This window comes from Podarcis gaigeae (assembly GCF_964106915.1).
Source record: "Podarcis gaigeae genome assembly, chromosome: 2".
In the NCBI taxonomy this organism is placed as follows: Eukaryota; Metazoa; Chordata; class Lepidosauria; order Squamata; family Lacertidae; genus Podarcis; species Podarcis gaigeae.
In genome coordinates, this window is record NC_139679.1 from 57549287 (window position 1) to 57565433 (window position 16147).

General features: G+C 40.1%; 1 protein-coding gene across 1 annotated transcript in view; it reads left to right on the top strand.

Annotated features, from left to right (window-relative positions):
• Positions 1 to 16147, top strand: part of MEIKIN (meiotic kinetochore factor) — a 130598-nt gene that overhangs the window by 3444 nt on the left and 111007 nt on the right. The window lies entirely within an intron of this gene.

The window sequence follows — 16147 nt, forward strand, 5'->3', positions numbered from 1 at the left end:
TTTTGCATACGTGTGTGTAACCTATGGTTAAAATGATTAAGCAGCTTTAAAAACGACTGAAAGTAAAGAAATTATATATCTTTATCACTAAGATTTTTATCCTGGTTGTCAATGAAATAATAAGGTTGGCTGATTCAGCTGTTCTCATCAGGGAAAAATCCCGTCCTACTTGTTATAAATTACAGTATTTGGACACTTCCAGGCTTAGATTCAACAGAACCATCAATATATGGCAGGCATAGGCAAATTCGGCCATCCAGATGTTTTGGGACTACAACTTCCATTATCCCTAGCTAACAGGACCAGCGGTCAGGGATGGTGGGAACTGTAGTCCTAAAACATCTGTAGGGCCGAGTTTGCCTATGCCTGATACACTGGTACCTCAGGTTAAGTACTTAATTCGTTCCGGAGGTCCGTTCTTAACCTGAAACTGTTCTTAACCTGAAGCACCACTTTAGCTAACGGGGCCTCCCGCTGCTGCCGCGCTGCCGGAGCATGCTTTCTGTTCTCATCCTGAAGCAAAGTTCTTAACCCGAGGTACTATTTCTGCGTTAGCAGAGTCTGTAACCTGAAGCGTATGTAACCTGAAGCGTATGTAACCTGAGGTACCACTGTATTCATATTTTAGCTCTCAGTCCAAATAGCAAAGACTCCTATAGACTTCAGATGAAATTGCATTACTGGTTTCAAACAGAAGGTGTCACTTTCTTCAAATGTGTGGAACAACGAAAATCAACTTCCTGCAAATCAAGCAAAATGTAATTCTTTGGTCAATTTCCAATTTGACCCGTTGACGTTTTGCCCTGTGGAGCTTGAAATTGTGACCAGCTATATCTGCAAGGAATTATTGCTTTCCATACCCAGGCCTCACGGGGGGGGGGGGGAGAGTTGGAAAGTTTTGAATAAGGAAACGGTATGTGCAACCCTGTGCATGTTTACTTAGAAATAAGCTCCATTGAGTTTAATGAGGTTTGCAGCAAGTCCTCTCCACCACCTTCAACATGGACTTTCCCCTCAGCTCCCACTGTAGGCAGCTGTGCTCTGGTGGGTCCTGAGCTAGGAACAGAATTACATTTGAAGGAAACATCACTATCCATGGTCTTGGTTTTTCTAAAACCTCAATGGCGAACCTCCAGTTTATCATTAAGTGCTCCCTGGTTCCAAATCCTCATAGACTGCATTACTTCCTGAATCTGTATTGCTTCAGCAGAAAGAGTTGAGAATCCATCTTGTCATAACATTGCTATAAATATCCCTGAAAAGAGAACATTCCCAAGTCATCCATTTTCTTATTGGCATTCATAAAAGGAAGAGGTTTATCTGAATCTAGCCTGCAGCACTTAAATTTGCTATAGTGCTGGTAGTTCACTGTTGCCCAGAGTTCTAATGCTGTAACAGCAGTGTATATTAAACAGATATAAGCAAAATTCTAAGTGGAGTTCCAACTGTACAAATCAACATCAAAACGCCAAAGCAATATCGTGTGAGCAATACAAAAATTCAGTAGCACAGGAATCAAGGAAAGCCTGTGTGTGTGTGTGTGTGTGTGTGTGTGTGTGTGTGTGTGTGTGTTCAAAACATCTGAAGCAAATGATGATGTCTGACCACCCAAAGGGCATCCCAAAGTGTAGAGGTAATAGCAGGAAATGCCTCTTTTGGGATCAGCACCATATGAAATCATGTAGGATGCTGTGCATGAGTAAATATTTCCTCAATGATCTAAGTGTTCTTGCAGGTCAATAGAAAGATAGAGGGTCCTTCATGTAACCTGTCCCCAAGTTTTTTAGGGCTTTATTTACTAATTATTGAAGATGATCTGGTAGCTATTTAGTCACCAGTGCAACCAACTAAGGCAACAGAAGTCCTTTGTTTCTCAGCTGCATGGTAAGAAGGAACCCTAGGTGGGGGAAGAGTATGTCCTTTGCTTTGGGGCAAAATAATGTTGCTTTTAAGATTGGCACCATCTATCTGGGTGCCTGTCCATAATATTATATTCAGCTTGTATATGTGTGGATAGATAATGCAAAAACAATATTGGGCTCTTCTCACAAGGGAACTACAGTAAAGCTACAAAGCACTTTCCCTGGAACTTCCGTACCACTTGAGGAGATAAAGAAGCATGGACCAATACTAAGTTATTGTTATTGTTTAGTTGTTTAGTCGTGTCCGACTCTTCATGACCCCATGGACCAGAGCACGCCAAGCACTTCTGTCTTCCACTGCTTCCCGCAGTTTGGTCAAACTCATGCTGGTAACTTCGAGAACACTGTCCAACCATCTCGTCCTCTGTTGTCCCCTTCTCCTTATGCCCTCAATCTTTCCCAACATCAGGGTCTTTTCCAGGGAGTCTTCTCTTCTCATGAGGTGGCCAAAGTATTGGAGCCTCAACTTCACGATCTGTCCTTCCAGTGAGCACTCAAGGCTGATTTCTTTAAGAATGGATAGGTTTGATCTAATACTAAGTTATATCCACGGCTTTTCAGTATTTCTCAACAGGGAAACAGTCTGAACACCTTAAATTTCAACAACAGGAGGGACGTTTCTCATGGAGGTAAAAAAAAAACCAACTGTTTGTACTTCACTTTTTGGTTTTCAGAATAATGTGGATCAGCAGTGAATCCTATTGCAGAACTGGTTGGCTGTTCATTTAATGAGCTTCCATGATAAATTCTCACAACTTAAAAATTAAACACACAAACACACATTCTAAACACCTATTCTAAAATAAAACCTTAAAACAATGCACTATAAAACTACAGCCAAGAATTAAGGTCCATGCATACACAATATAGTCTAATGTCTGTTTGATGCATTAAGCCCTCTAAGGACAAGCAGGGTTTGCTGCCACTCTGTCTTAAGCACTGCTTGGACTCCCTCAGGTTTCCCCCTTCCTGACTCCAGCAGTGCTATGCGTGCCCTTTTATTCCATCTGGCCCAAACCCTCTAAACCAATCACAATTTACTATCTGGCAACTTGACAATTCCATTGGCCTATACCTATGAGCCAATTAAGCACAGATAGAATGCTCCCTCAAGGACCTATTACTGCCTGACTTTTGCACTGCTTTTTGATTCTGTTGGCCAGTGCTAAAGCAAATGGACATACCTGTAGACCTCCAAATAAAAATAGTTGCTACTGTAAATGCTGCTGTTTCTTGGCAGGCTGCCAACTGTCGGGCCCATAAATATAATGTGTCTTTTAGACCTCAGTAAATTGCTACCTTTTACCTGGTTACTGCCTTATGGGAAAGCTGTGGTGCTCAATCAAGTGCTGACTGCATGGTGTGTTTTTCAATTGTTGCTGTGTTTTATTACAATTATCACTTTAAATGGAAAACATGTATGTGACTGGTGGTGTTTTGGATTCTACAATATGCACCCATTCTCCTTGATGTTGTTGTTGCTTTGCCATTGCTTCCCTTAGTGATGAACTTTATCAACTTGAACTTGGCCTAGGTAATGGAAAAACATTTGCTCTCACAGAAATTTGGCTGAAATTTTAGCAGCCTGTGGTATAAAGCTTTGCAAGCTTGGAAGTTCGTTTTAGTGATACTGAGTGATGGCTAAATCCTCTGAGATGTTGAGTGGAGATGGGTCCTAGCACTGTGTATGAATAAGGTCAAGGTTCAGGGCCTGATGTCTCCAGTTAAAATAATTTCTGGCATCCGAGATTCAAAGGCCTCTGCTGAGGATTTGGGGTTCTGCTGTCAGTCAGAGTAAAAAGTACTGGATGAGGTGGATCAATGATCTGCTTCAGGAGAAGCAAATTCCTTGAATCAGCCCTGAAAATTGAGAAATCTTTCTCATACTAGTGAAAGTATGTGAGCAATCTCACTGGAGATTTCCTATTCAAACATCATATTTCATTGGATCTGATTAGCTACCAGCTTTTTGAAAGAGAGAGCAGTTCACTTAGCTGTGCCAAAAAACAAGTTTGATGTGAAAAGATAATATACAGGCTATTTAAAATTTTTATTTGCCCCTAAATATGTTAATCAGCATCATTTCTCACACGCACACACACTTTTTAAAAAACTGTATTTCTGCCATGGGTGTAAATAAGATCCTATCCAGGGATGGGAGCTTATTTAGAATAGAAATCTAAGTTCGTCCTCTAAACTGCGGAAGATTATGCGTTTATTCCTTTGCCTTAAATGACTCAAGTTAGAATGTGCATGAAATGTTACTGGCTTTGACAGCTGTTATGTCCTGCTTTGATCTCCAATCTTAATTTATTTAGGGCTTGATATGGAGGGCTACTTACTTTACACACACACACACACACCCATAAATGGCGGAAATTCTCCGGAAAAAAGAAGAAAAGTATTTCATATTTTGAAAAAAGAACAATTGGACATTATTTGCCTGCAAGAAACGCATGTGACAAGGCTCCACAGAAAAGTGCTAATTAATAAAAGACTAGGCCAAGAATTTATCTCTTCGGACAAAGTGAAGAAAAGAGGTGTGGTGATATATGCAAAGGAGAGCCTGTCACCGAAATTCTTATTTAAAGATGAACACGGCAGAATTTTGGCGATTGAAATTCAGACACAAGGAGAAAAATTTCTGATATTAGGAATATACGCCCCAAATGAAGGAAAATCGGAATTTTTCAGGAAGCTGCATGAGATTATGCTGGATTACTTAGACTATAACAACATCATCATGATGGGTGACATGAATGGGGTTGTGTCTGTAAATATGGATAAGTCGCAAAGTGCTAACATAACGAAAGATGGCAGACTACCTAAAACTTTTTTTGAAATGACTGACAATGTGGACTTAATTGACATATGGAGGGTTAAGAACCCCCTAGAAAAAGAAGGGACTTTCTTTTCTGAAGCTCATCTGACATGGACACGAATCGACCAAATATGGATAACTAGAGGACTGGCACCCAAGACTAGAAAGGTGGAAATCTGCCCAAAAACCTGCTCCGACCATAATGCTTTGAAAATGGAATTGAGACTAAATACAACCGGATCCTTCAGATGGAAAATGAATGACACCTTATTAAGGGACGAGAAGATTGTTAAGAAGGCCCAAAAAACTTTAAAGGACTATTTTGAGATAAATTTAAATACCACTGTGGAAAAAAGAATAATCTGGGACGCAAGTAAAGCAGTCATGAGAGGGTTTCTAATACAACAAAATACGATCAAGAAAAAATTCTGGAATGAAAAGAAGGAGAAGATATTGGAAAAAATAAGAGATGGAGAGAAAAAACTAAGATCCAGGCCAAAGTCGAAGGAGGTGCTGAGAGAAGTGAAATTTTTCCAAGCACAATATTTGAAACTGATAAATCAAGAGGTGGAATGGAAAATTAAACAAATGAAACAAAGATCCTTTGAATCAGCAAATAAGTGTGGGAAACTGCTAGCATGGCAGTTGAAAAAGAGACAAAAACTTAATACTGTTACAAATCTAGAGATTGAAGGGAGAATGGTTCAGAAACCCGAGGAAATTAGAAAGTGCTTCCAGAGATATTTCAAAGAACTTTATTCACAAGGGCCACAGAAAGATTCGGAGGTGGACCAATTTCTTAAAACCAACGGATTACAGAAAATACCTCAGGAAATGAGAACAACCCTGAATAGTAATATCACACAGCAAGAAATTGAAAGCGCCATTCAGAACCTCCAATTAGGCAAATCTCCAGGCCCCGACGGACTTACCTCCAAATACTATAAGGTTTTGAAAGACTATTTGATACAACCTTTGTTGGAGGTTTGTAACCAGATTATGGAGGGGAGGAAGGCACCGGAAACGTGGAAAGAAGCCTTCATCACATTGATACCCAAACTAGAAACTGAAAAGACTCAGCTGAAGAACTACCGCCCCATCTCACTCCTAAATGTGGATTACAAAATTTTTGCAGACATTTTGGCAAGTAGGTTTAAAAAAGTGCTTAATGAAGTGATCCATAAAGACCAGGCTGGCTTTCTCCCTGGTAGGCATTTGTTTGTCAACACAAGAAACATTATCGACATTTTGGAACTTTTACAAACAAAACTAAACACTAGAGCGGTGTTAATTTTTATTGATGCGGAGAAAGCCTTTGACAATATTTCCTGGATGTTTATGAAGAAAAACTTGGAAGGGATGGGAGTGGGGCGGGGGTTTGAAAATGGAATAGAAGCAATATATTCAGAACAAAAAGCGAAATTGATAGTAAACAATGTGGTGACAGAGGAGTTTAAAATTGAAAAAGGGACACGGCAGGGGTGCCCCCTATCCCCCCTATTGTTTATTTCAGTTCTGGAGGTGCTATTGAACATGATTAGAAAGGACCGGTTGGTACAGGGAATTGAGGTCGGAGTGAAACAATATAAATTGAAAGCATTTGCAGATGACCTGGTATTAACATTGCAGGAGCCTGTCTCTAGTACTAAAAGAGTGTTAGAATTAATTTCGGACTTTGGTCGGGTGGCGGGATTTAAGCTGAACAAGCAAAAAACTAAGGTTATAGCAAAAAATTTGACAAGTACAGAAACAGATGAGTTTGTGAAAGAAACAGAATTAAATGTGGTTAAAAAAGTAAAATACCTAGGGGTGTATCTGACCTCCAAAAATTTGAATCTGTTTAAGGACAACTACGAGAAATGTTGGTTAGAAATCAAAAGAGATTTGGAAACATGGTCAAGATTGAAACTTTCCTTGTTGGGCCGAATAGCAGCTATAAAGATGAATGTATTGCCAAAAATGCTATTTTTGTTTCAGACCCTACAGGTCGTGGACAAGGTGGAATGCTTTGGAAAGTGGCAGAGGGATATTTCTAAGTTTGTTTGGCAGGGCAAAAAGCCCCGAATAAAGTTTAAGATACTAACTGATGCGAAAGAAAGAGGGGGATTTGCCCTGCCAGACTTGAGGTTATATTACGAAGCTGCAGCCTTCTGCTGGTTGAAAGATTGGATTTTACTGGAAAACACTGATGTCCTAGATCTGGAAGGGTTTGACAATGCTTTTGGGTGGCATGCATATTTGTGGTATGACAAGGTTAAAGTGCACAAATTGTTTAAAAACCACATTGTCAGGAGAGCAATTTTAATGGTCTGGACAAAATATAAAGACTTATTGGAGAGTAAGACTCTCACCGGTGGAGGCCAAGGCACGTAAGAGACCTAATATGGAAGCCAATTGGCCTAAATATGGGGAAATTATTGAAAAGATTGGAGACAATTGGAGGTTGCAGAGCTTGGAAAAACTAAAAAACAAGGTGCGAGATTGGTTGAATTATGCACAAATTCAAGAGGTCTTTAAAGTAGATAAGAAGGTTGGATTCCAGGTGGAAAAATCGAAACTAGAGACAGAATTGTTAGAACCAAAAAGTAAACTACTTTCGAGAATGTATAACCTGCTGCTTAAATGGAATACTCAGGATGAGACAGTCAAATCCGCCATGATAAAGTGGGCGCAGGATTTGGGGCATAACATTATGTTTGAAGACTGGGAAAGGTTATGGAACACCGGAATGAAATTTACGGCATGTAGTGCCTTGAAGGAAAACATTATGAAAATGATATACCGGTGGTACATGACCCCAGTCAAGCTTGCTAAGATATATCACCTGTCTGATAATAAATGCTGGAAATGTAAAGAGGCGGAAGGGACATTCTTTCACCTCTGGTGGACCTGCCCGAAAGTGAAGGCCTTCTGGGAAATGATTCATAATGAACTAAAAAAGGTACTGAGATTTACCTTACCTAAGAAACCAGAGGCCTTCCTTCTGGGCATGGTGGACCGGAGAGTGTTTAAGAAGGACAGAACTTTTTTTATGTATGCTACTACAGCAGCAAGGATTCTGATTGCAAAATATTGGAAGACACAAGATTTACCCACACTGGAGGAATGGCACACGCAGTTGATGGACTATATGGAACTGGCCGAAATGACTGGCAGAATCCGAGACTTGGGAGAAGAAACATTCGAGGAGGATTGGAGAAAATTTAAAGACTATTTGGAAAAACATTATAAGTTGTATGAATGTTAAAAAACGCACCTTTTAGGAAATTCTAGCTTCAGTAATGTTAAATTAAAGAAATGGAAATTAAGGTACAAGGAGTCAGAGATAGAATAATGAAACAACTTTATTGTGTTAAAATGAAAATGTACATGATTTGGGTTATAATACATTTGAAATTGGGTAACATGATAAAAAGGAAGATACAATAAGTATTGAAATAAGTTAACAAATTGCAGACGTTATGCATCACAGAGAATGCAGGGTTGGGAGGACGTGGGGAAGTCCAACAGATTTGGAAAAAAGAGTAAGAAAAATTTGTAACCTTTCTTTTTTACTTCTATAATACGTTCTTTATTCTTTTTTCTGTATTTTATAAAACTAATAAAAATATTATTTAAAAAAAATTATTTAGGGCTTGATATGGAGGGCTACTTACTTTACACACACACACACACACACTGAAATTAATTGAGAGTGGAATGGAGAGATTCTGATTTGCTCTCTGTGGTATCAGAAAGTTAAAAGTCCCCATGGAATGTCCTGCCTTGCCCTACATACAGTTGTACCACAGGTACTTAGAACCAGATCTTAAGATGGCAGACAGAACAAAAAGGCTTTAACCTGGTGCCAAAAGACAGCTGTGAGGGCGTCAGGCAAGCTCCCCTAGGAAGAGCATTCTACACTCTGCCGCTCTCTCATGGCCACCTTCTGAGCTTCATATGCAGGGGGAACATGGAGAAGGTACACATGGGGAAGGTAGTATTCCATGAGAATATCTGATACATGTGCATGGTCTGAATGCTACAGTGCAAATAAGTGATTCAATCCTTTTTGGTCCTGAGCATCTGACAGTGGGAGGGAAGACACATAGACAGAGCATAATGTATACATGTGGGAAAATATATTAACTGCTCTATATTCCAGTAAAGTCATCAGGAAGATCAAGAATTTGCCTCCACATGATGGTCAAATGAGCCAACCAGTACACAAAGACTTCTTAGGCTGTAATCCTAACTCCAATTACTTGGGAGTCAGCCTCATTGAATTCAACAGGACTGACTTCTGAGTAGGCATGGTTAGGATTGCCTTGTGAGTTGTGAAGATGGTTTCAATAATTTGGGAGGAACATTTTAATCTTTCTCTGTTCTTTGAATAGAAGACTGTGGTGAGGGTCCTCTGGGCCATAGTCAGGACAGCTGAAGGACCTGAAAAAAAATCTCTGGGCCATATGTTTGACACATCCTTTCTTTCTGTCAGAGAAAGAAATACACTCCAAATGTATGCTGAATTACTGGGATCTCCCATTTCTTGAATCCCTGTCCTAGGTGCTGGAAGAGATGCTGTGTTTAGTTATGTTAAATGATATCACCACTTCACATTTTTATATTGGCTTTTAGAGTGTTTCAAAAGGCTTTATATATTTTATCTCAGTTACTAATTACACATCTTATTCTCATATTCATGATCAGTTCCAAGGTGAAGGGTGGAAGAGGATTTTGAGCGAAAACAGGTGGTGATAGAAGAATAAACTAACTTTATCTCCAAAAGTGACCCTTATTTCGGAGACTCACATTTCCTTGTTGTAATCCACCACAGCTACACACAGAAGAAGTTGAGATGAAAGTACAGGACTGTGGTTTCTTTGCCCAAAAAATCGGTACAGCTTATCGAAGAACTGTGTGGTCACCAGGTTATCAACAGCCACTAGCCCTTGGCAGAAGCCCCTCGAATAGTGAATCAATAAGAACATTTCTAAGAGGTAGGCCTGTCAACCATTTAAACCATTTTAGTTTATAAATCACCTCTTTTTAAAAATGAGATATTGAAATGAATCTGAGATTATTGTGGTTTTTAATAAATTCAGAGCACCTTGTGCAGAAGAGCCCCCACAAATTTCACCTTCTTCATCAGTGACATTCAAGGCTCTTGTGGCTAGTGTGCACTATGAGTACTCCGCTGCCACTCTCTGCTGCATTGAACCAAGCACTAGAATTGCAATAGTCCATGCTGGGAGCCTTGCACTGAGATGTGACCTCAGTCCCAGGCCTGTTACCATAGCTGTTAGTAGCAGATCTTAGTGGGGATTAATAGCAGGACAACAAGAGGGGATTTTGTGAATTTTTATGACTTGTACTTCAAGCCAGGAAGCATAAGCACCCACCATCTATTTCACAATGATGAGGATCTCCCTGCCCTTACCACATTTGAGCACATTACATATTAACAGCAATTCCATATGGATACCTATCTGGACATTTGAATGCCTTGCATCAATTGATATTTTAAAATACATTCTATATACTGATGGTTATTGTACAGTAAGCCCGTGAACTATGCCCATTTAACTTGTGCACATTTGTAAAGAAACCAGAGGCTTTCCTTTTAGGGATTACAGGGAAGGAAATAAGAAGAAAGGACTGTAAACGTTTCCAATATGCAGTCACAGAAGCAAGAATTTTATTGGCCCAGAAATGGAAGCAAGAGGAAATACTGACGTTAGAAGAATGGAGAATGGAATTGACAGACTATGCAGAGTTGGACAAATTAACTGGGAAACTCAGATATCTTCGAGACTAAGGGAGCTGGGCATGTTTAGCCTGGAGAAGAGGAGGTTAAGGGGTGATATGATAGCCATGTTCAAATATATAAAAGGATGTCACATAGAGGAGGGAGAAAGGTTGTTTTCTGCTGCTCCAGAGAAGTGGACACGGAGCAATGGTTCCAAACTACAAGAAAGAAGATTCCACCTAAACATTAGGAAGAACTTCCTGACAGTAAGAGCTGTTCGACAGCGGAATTTGCTGCCAAGGAGTGTGGTGGAGTCTCCTTCTTTGGAGGTCTTTAAGCAGAGGCTTGACAACCATATGTCAAGAGTACTCTGATGGTGTTTCCTGCTTGGCAGAGGGTTGGACTCCATGGCCCTTGTGGTCTCTTCCAACTCTATGGTTCTATGAGACCAAAAGTTTATCGAAGACTGGGGGAAATTTGCAGATTATCTGAAAAGTATATGTGATGTGCAAACAACACTAGTGGGGTTTCAAGAAGCACTGTGAATTTTAAGATGTATTGGTAAGAAGAAATAGAAGTGGGAGGGAAGTCCAATGGCAATACAAAATATGGGGAATGCGTAATTGAGAGATTGATATGGGTGATTGCCAGAGAAGCTGAAGGAAGTCCAAAAAGAGATAATTTGTTAAAATTTGGATAAAATTGTATATTTGTGTGGGAAACTAATAAAATTTATTTTTTAAAAAACTTGTGCACTTCAGCTTTATGCACTTGGCAAAATAATGTTTAATAAATTAAAAGGGGGGCAGAAAGAGGGTGGACATCTGGGGGGGAGACTTTGGCAATCCCACCCACCATTGCACCCAACGTGTTTTGACGATTCAGGATTTTGGCTTTAGGTGCCATCCCCGGAAGGAACCCCCTGTGTAAGTTGTGAGCTTATTGTATTATCAATGTCAGCTGGGGGAGGGGTTTCGCTTTTCTTTAATTTTTCACCATCCTTCTTTTTAAAAAATTTGTTATAAAAATTAAGTTTTTAATAAAAATAACAGCCAGCATCAGAACTGACACGCAGCAGTGCCACAAGAGACACTCAAGAGTGGGCAAGCAGGTGTAAACCACTGCAGAGAGAAGAGTCTTTCATTTTAGGGACATAGCAACTATTTATGCTTCCTTTGCCTTGCTGGGCAGTGCTCTCCAGGGTCTCAAACAGAAGTCTTCCTCGCCACTCTATTGTGGCAGCACTGGGGATTCAGCCTGGGACTTTAGCATACGAACTTTGTGCTCTGCCACGGAGGCATAATCCCACCCTGCAGGTAGGTAGGTAGAATTGGGCTGCTATCTGCCTGCTCCACTATAAGCCTGCACAACACTATTCTCTGCGTTGCGAAAAGGTTGTCGCATGGAAGGTTTGAGACAAAGAAAACACCATCAGTAATCCAGTCTGTCGACAAGGTAGGAATTTTGAATATCAGGTAATATGCAAGCTGACACCACCCAATGGGAACAAATTGCTTTCCCAAATATATTTCTTTTTTGTTTCAGAGTCCTACTGAGAACCCATTAATTTTCATCAACCACAGTTCTGCAAATCTCACATTAATAACTCTCCCAAAGTGACTTGTTCCACTAATAACTTTTCTTAGGGAGTCTTTCAGCATGTGTCTCAGAATACAAGCTTAGTAGGTAGAAAACAATAATTGTATCCAGCTGTGCAGTCACTTATTTTTGTTGTGTGGTTCTTGAAATAAAAGAGCAATGGGGAGAACCTTTTAGAAGCCTGCATGTTCCCGGCAAAGGATGACCCCACCATGTGCAAAATGTCTGTATTTCAAAATGTATTGGTGCCTCATTGGCAACTAAATTACACTTCTGCCAACATTCATGAGCCTTCCCAAAATGATTTATAGCAAATGCATTTGGGATGCTTTCATGTTTTCTTTGACTTAAGTGATTTTATTTATAACACATGATTCATTGCATTTATTTGGTTACTGACATTTAGGCAACAGTCCTCACTTATTAAGTAGTAAGCCCTGTTGCAAAAGTCAGGCTTACTTCTGAGTAAACACTTATAGGATTTTCACCTGTAGTAATAGGAAGAAATATCAATCTATCCCCAATTTTAAATCAATTGCCAAAAGTTTCTCAAGCTTCAGGCTGCTTTTAAGCAATAACTTATGGGGAGGATACACTGCTTTCCATAATATGTTTCAGATAGGTGTCATACAATACTTCTTGAACCAAAGGTAATGCATTTCATTGTGTGATTCTTTACATGTCTGCTATGTTCCATTGAGGGTGGCATGTAACAATATTCCAAAGGTGGCTGACAAGTTGATTCTGTTGGTAGGCTATCATCCCCAAGAACAGACATTGAGATCTTTCTGCATTTGTATACCAAGCACTGAGGATTACACACCTCTTGAAATGGCTCTGATTCCTGTTAGCAGAGGGTATAACATCAACAGTGACACAGTAAAATTTCCTAAGCCAGAGTGTTACATATTTAAATCTCTTGGCTGGATTCATCTGAGGAATGAAATTTGAGAGATGATAAAGCAAAGCAAACAAGTCTTTGTTGAAGAAATATCTATGTTAGCTATGGAGCTGCTCTAAGTTCTGCAGGTTTCTTCACTGACCTTGGTATCTGTCACCTCGGTCATCCCTCTGTAGTGGCAGCCCCAAATCTTTTTCAACCCATGCTCCACCTTTAGCTCAAATATGTGTTTGGGGATCCACTTCTTTATTTATTTTTACCATGTAGATGTATGGTATACTGGGAGTTCACTGAGTGATTTGCAATAGAGAGGAAATTTGGAGTAATAATTCCTGCTAAACAATAACAACAAGAAAACTTTCCCCCAAATTAGGCAGCTGAGATGAAGAAAGCTTGGTATGGGGATGGGAAGCTGAATGGGCTGTGAGCTCAGTTCTGTTACTGGGGGGAAATTGAGGGTTGAGTGTGTGTGTTTGTAAGCACCCTGTTTCTAAAAGTGTGTTGCTTCCCTCACCAAACCATGATTTTGCATCTGGCTCTGCTTGATGGATCTCAGGGTCCAATAAAAACTAATCAATCAATCAATCAATCAATCAATCAATCAACAATCAGATACAGCAGTCCTGAAGTCTATCTGCCCCATCTCTATCAGGTAGGTCATATCTACAAAAAGTATAGGAAAAGCTCAATAATGATTGTGTTGCAGGTGAAGCACTACTCACACTTCTTCAGTTCCTTCTAAGAAGGTGCAAGGGCAATCTGAGTCTAGTTTTCCATGACACAGCTGATGGCAAAGATTTTATTCAGCACATTCCTCTCCAAGTACTGCATTTTTATTAGTTCTGTTATCATTTGACTCAAAGCACATTGTTCAATATTGATTCCCCCCCCCCCGCCCCGATAACCAAGGAAACAAATGCCAGAGTGGAAACACATGAAAATAAAGATACTCAATGAACACACAAATGAGAATCCTGGGTTGATTTGTGTTGTGTAAAAAGGTACCTATGGGAGTGGATGCAGGCATTTTGCTCCATGAAGGAATATATGTAGTCCTGTCTCAGACAGAGACAAGAGCAGGTAATATCCAACCCTTCTGTTTTCAGAAGTTTAGTACAGTTGTATCTTGGATCCCAAACGCCTTGGTACTTGGACGTTTAGTTTCCCAAACGCCACAAACCCAGAAGTGAGTGTTTGAGAACGTTCTTTGGAACCCGGATGTCCGACTGGGCTTCTGCGGCATCCAATGGGCTGGAAGGGCTTCCTGCAGCCCATCAGAAGCCGCACTTTTCTGAACATTTTGGAAGTCAAACAGACTTCTGGAATGGATTCCGTTTGACTTCCACGATACAACTGTATCTAATTCCTGTCCCTAACAAGAGAAAACATGCCATCCTAGTTTTCTAAATGCAGGGCTTGTTGATGTTCTTTTAACTGGGGCAGAAGCATTTAAAATATGCAGCCTCTCACCTGCGTTTTGAAGTACTACTGACTTTAAAGGCTATGCCGCTACAACATCTTTGAAGGCAGAGTGCGGCTCTAACTCCTCAAGTGCCTACCATCTGTTTGACCTTCATACTACACAGACATCTGTGGTACTCTGGTTTAAATAATAATGTTGCTCTCCATCTCTAGAGACTAAGAGCATTTTTCCATTCACTAACACTAACAACACCTTTGAGCCTCTGTTTTGCTATTTGTGGACACGTGAGAATGTTTTTTGAAAAGCGGCATTAGAAAACAGGAAAGAAAAAAATATATGTACAGCATAGATTTTACATTCACATAAAAGATATGTGGGGGGTGCATTCTTGATCATTGCCTTTGTCTTGGAACATGATACAATAAGGATTTTGCCACTGTAGATTGCAGAGAAACCAGTGCTCTGACCCTAGTTTGAGAGATAAAGAGACCGAGGAACTTCTACACTGCAGTTTGTTTGATTGAACTTATATCCTACCTTTCCTGCAATGAGCTCAAGGTGGAGTATTTGGTTTTTTTTCCTTCTTATTTTATTCTCACAACAACCCTGTGAGGTAGGTTAGGCTGAGAAACAGACTGGTCCAAAGTCACCAAGTGAGCTTCTTGGCTGAGTAGAAATTTGAACCCTGGTCTCCCAAGTCCTGGTCCAGAACTCTAACTACTACACCACCCTGGTTCACTGGCCTTTGGTTGCTATTGCAATCTTTTAATGGGACACAAAGGTTTTTCATATGTTACACTGAATAGCTATTCCCAGTATGTTTCATTGTCCCCTTTCTGGGTAGCTTTTGCTGAATGCAATCAAACCCTGAGAGATTAATCTCCAGAGAGACTATTGGGGTTGCTGAAATTTAATAATGAATAACTCAAATCTGTTTTCTCCAGATGCTGCCCAAAGAAGACCATGAACAATATGCAGGATTCTTATCAAATTCTCAGTGATCAGACATACTTACAGGTTCAGGGCTGATGACAGGAATTCAGCTCCCATGTGACAGCCTCCTTGAGCTCTTTATCTTCAACCTTTCCTGACTCAGAACCCACCTTTGCCCAAATATGCATTTAGGGATCCATTTCTTGATTTTTATTTATTTTTACCATATATTTGTATGATGAAAGTGCTGTTACTATGACTCACCTTAGGTGCTTTCTACTGAACCATTTGAAGTGAAGTCCAACTTGCTTTATGTATTGCATTTTTATTGTTTGCCGGTTTATTGCTTAGCTTAAAACAACAGCAACACAGTACATATAAACATGAAAAATATGCAACAAAAATGTAACAAAATGTTGCACATAATAATAAAAAAAATCCAAGTATCATTGGGTGCATTTGCCAATACAGTACAGTGGTACCTTGGGTTACATATGCTTCAGCTTACATACACTTCACGTTACAGACTCCGCTAACCCAGAAATAGTACCTTGGGTTAAGAACTTTGCTTCAGGATGAGAACAGAAATCGTGTTCCGGCGGCGCGGTGGCAGCAGGAGGCCCCATTAGCTAAAGTGGTGCTTCAGGTTAAGGACAGTTTCAGGTTAAGCACAGACCTCCGGAATGAATTAAGTACTTAACCCGAAGTACCACTGTATTGGCTCACTCCGCAGCAGCTGGCCTGGCTTTGTAATGTCCGAAACCAGTTGTAGAGACCCCAGAGCATATATTTGACCACTGCAGTCTTGGGCGTTTGCCGC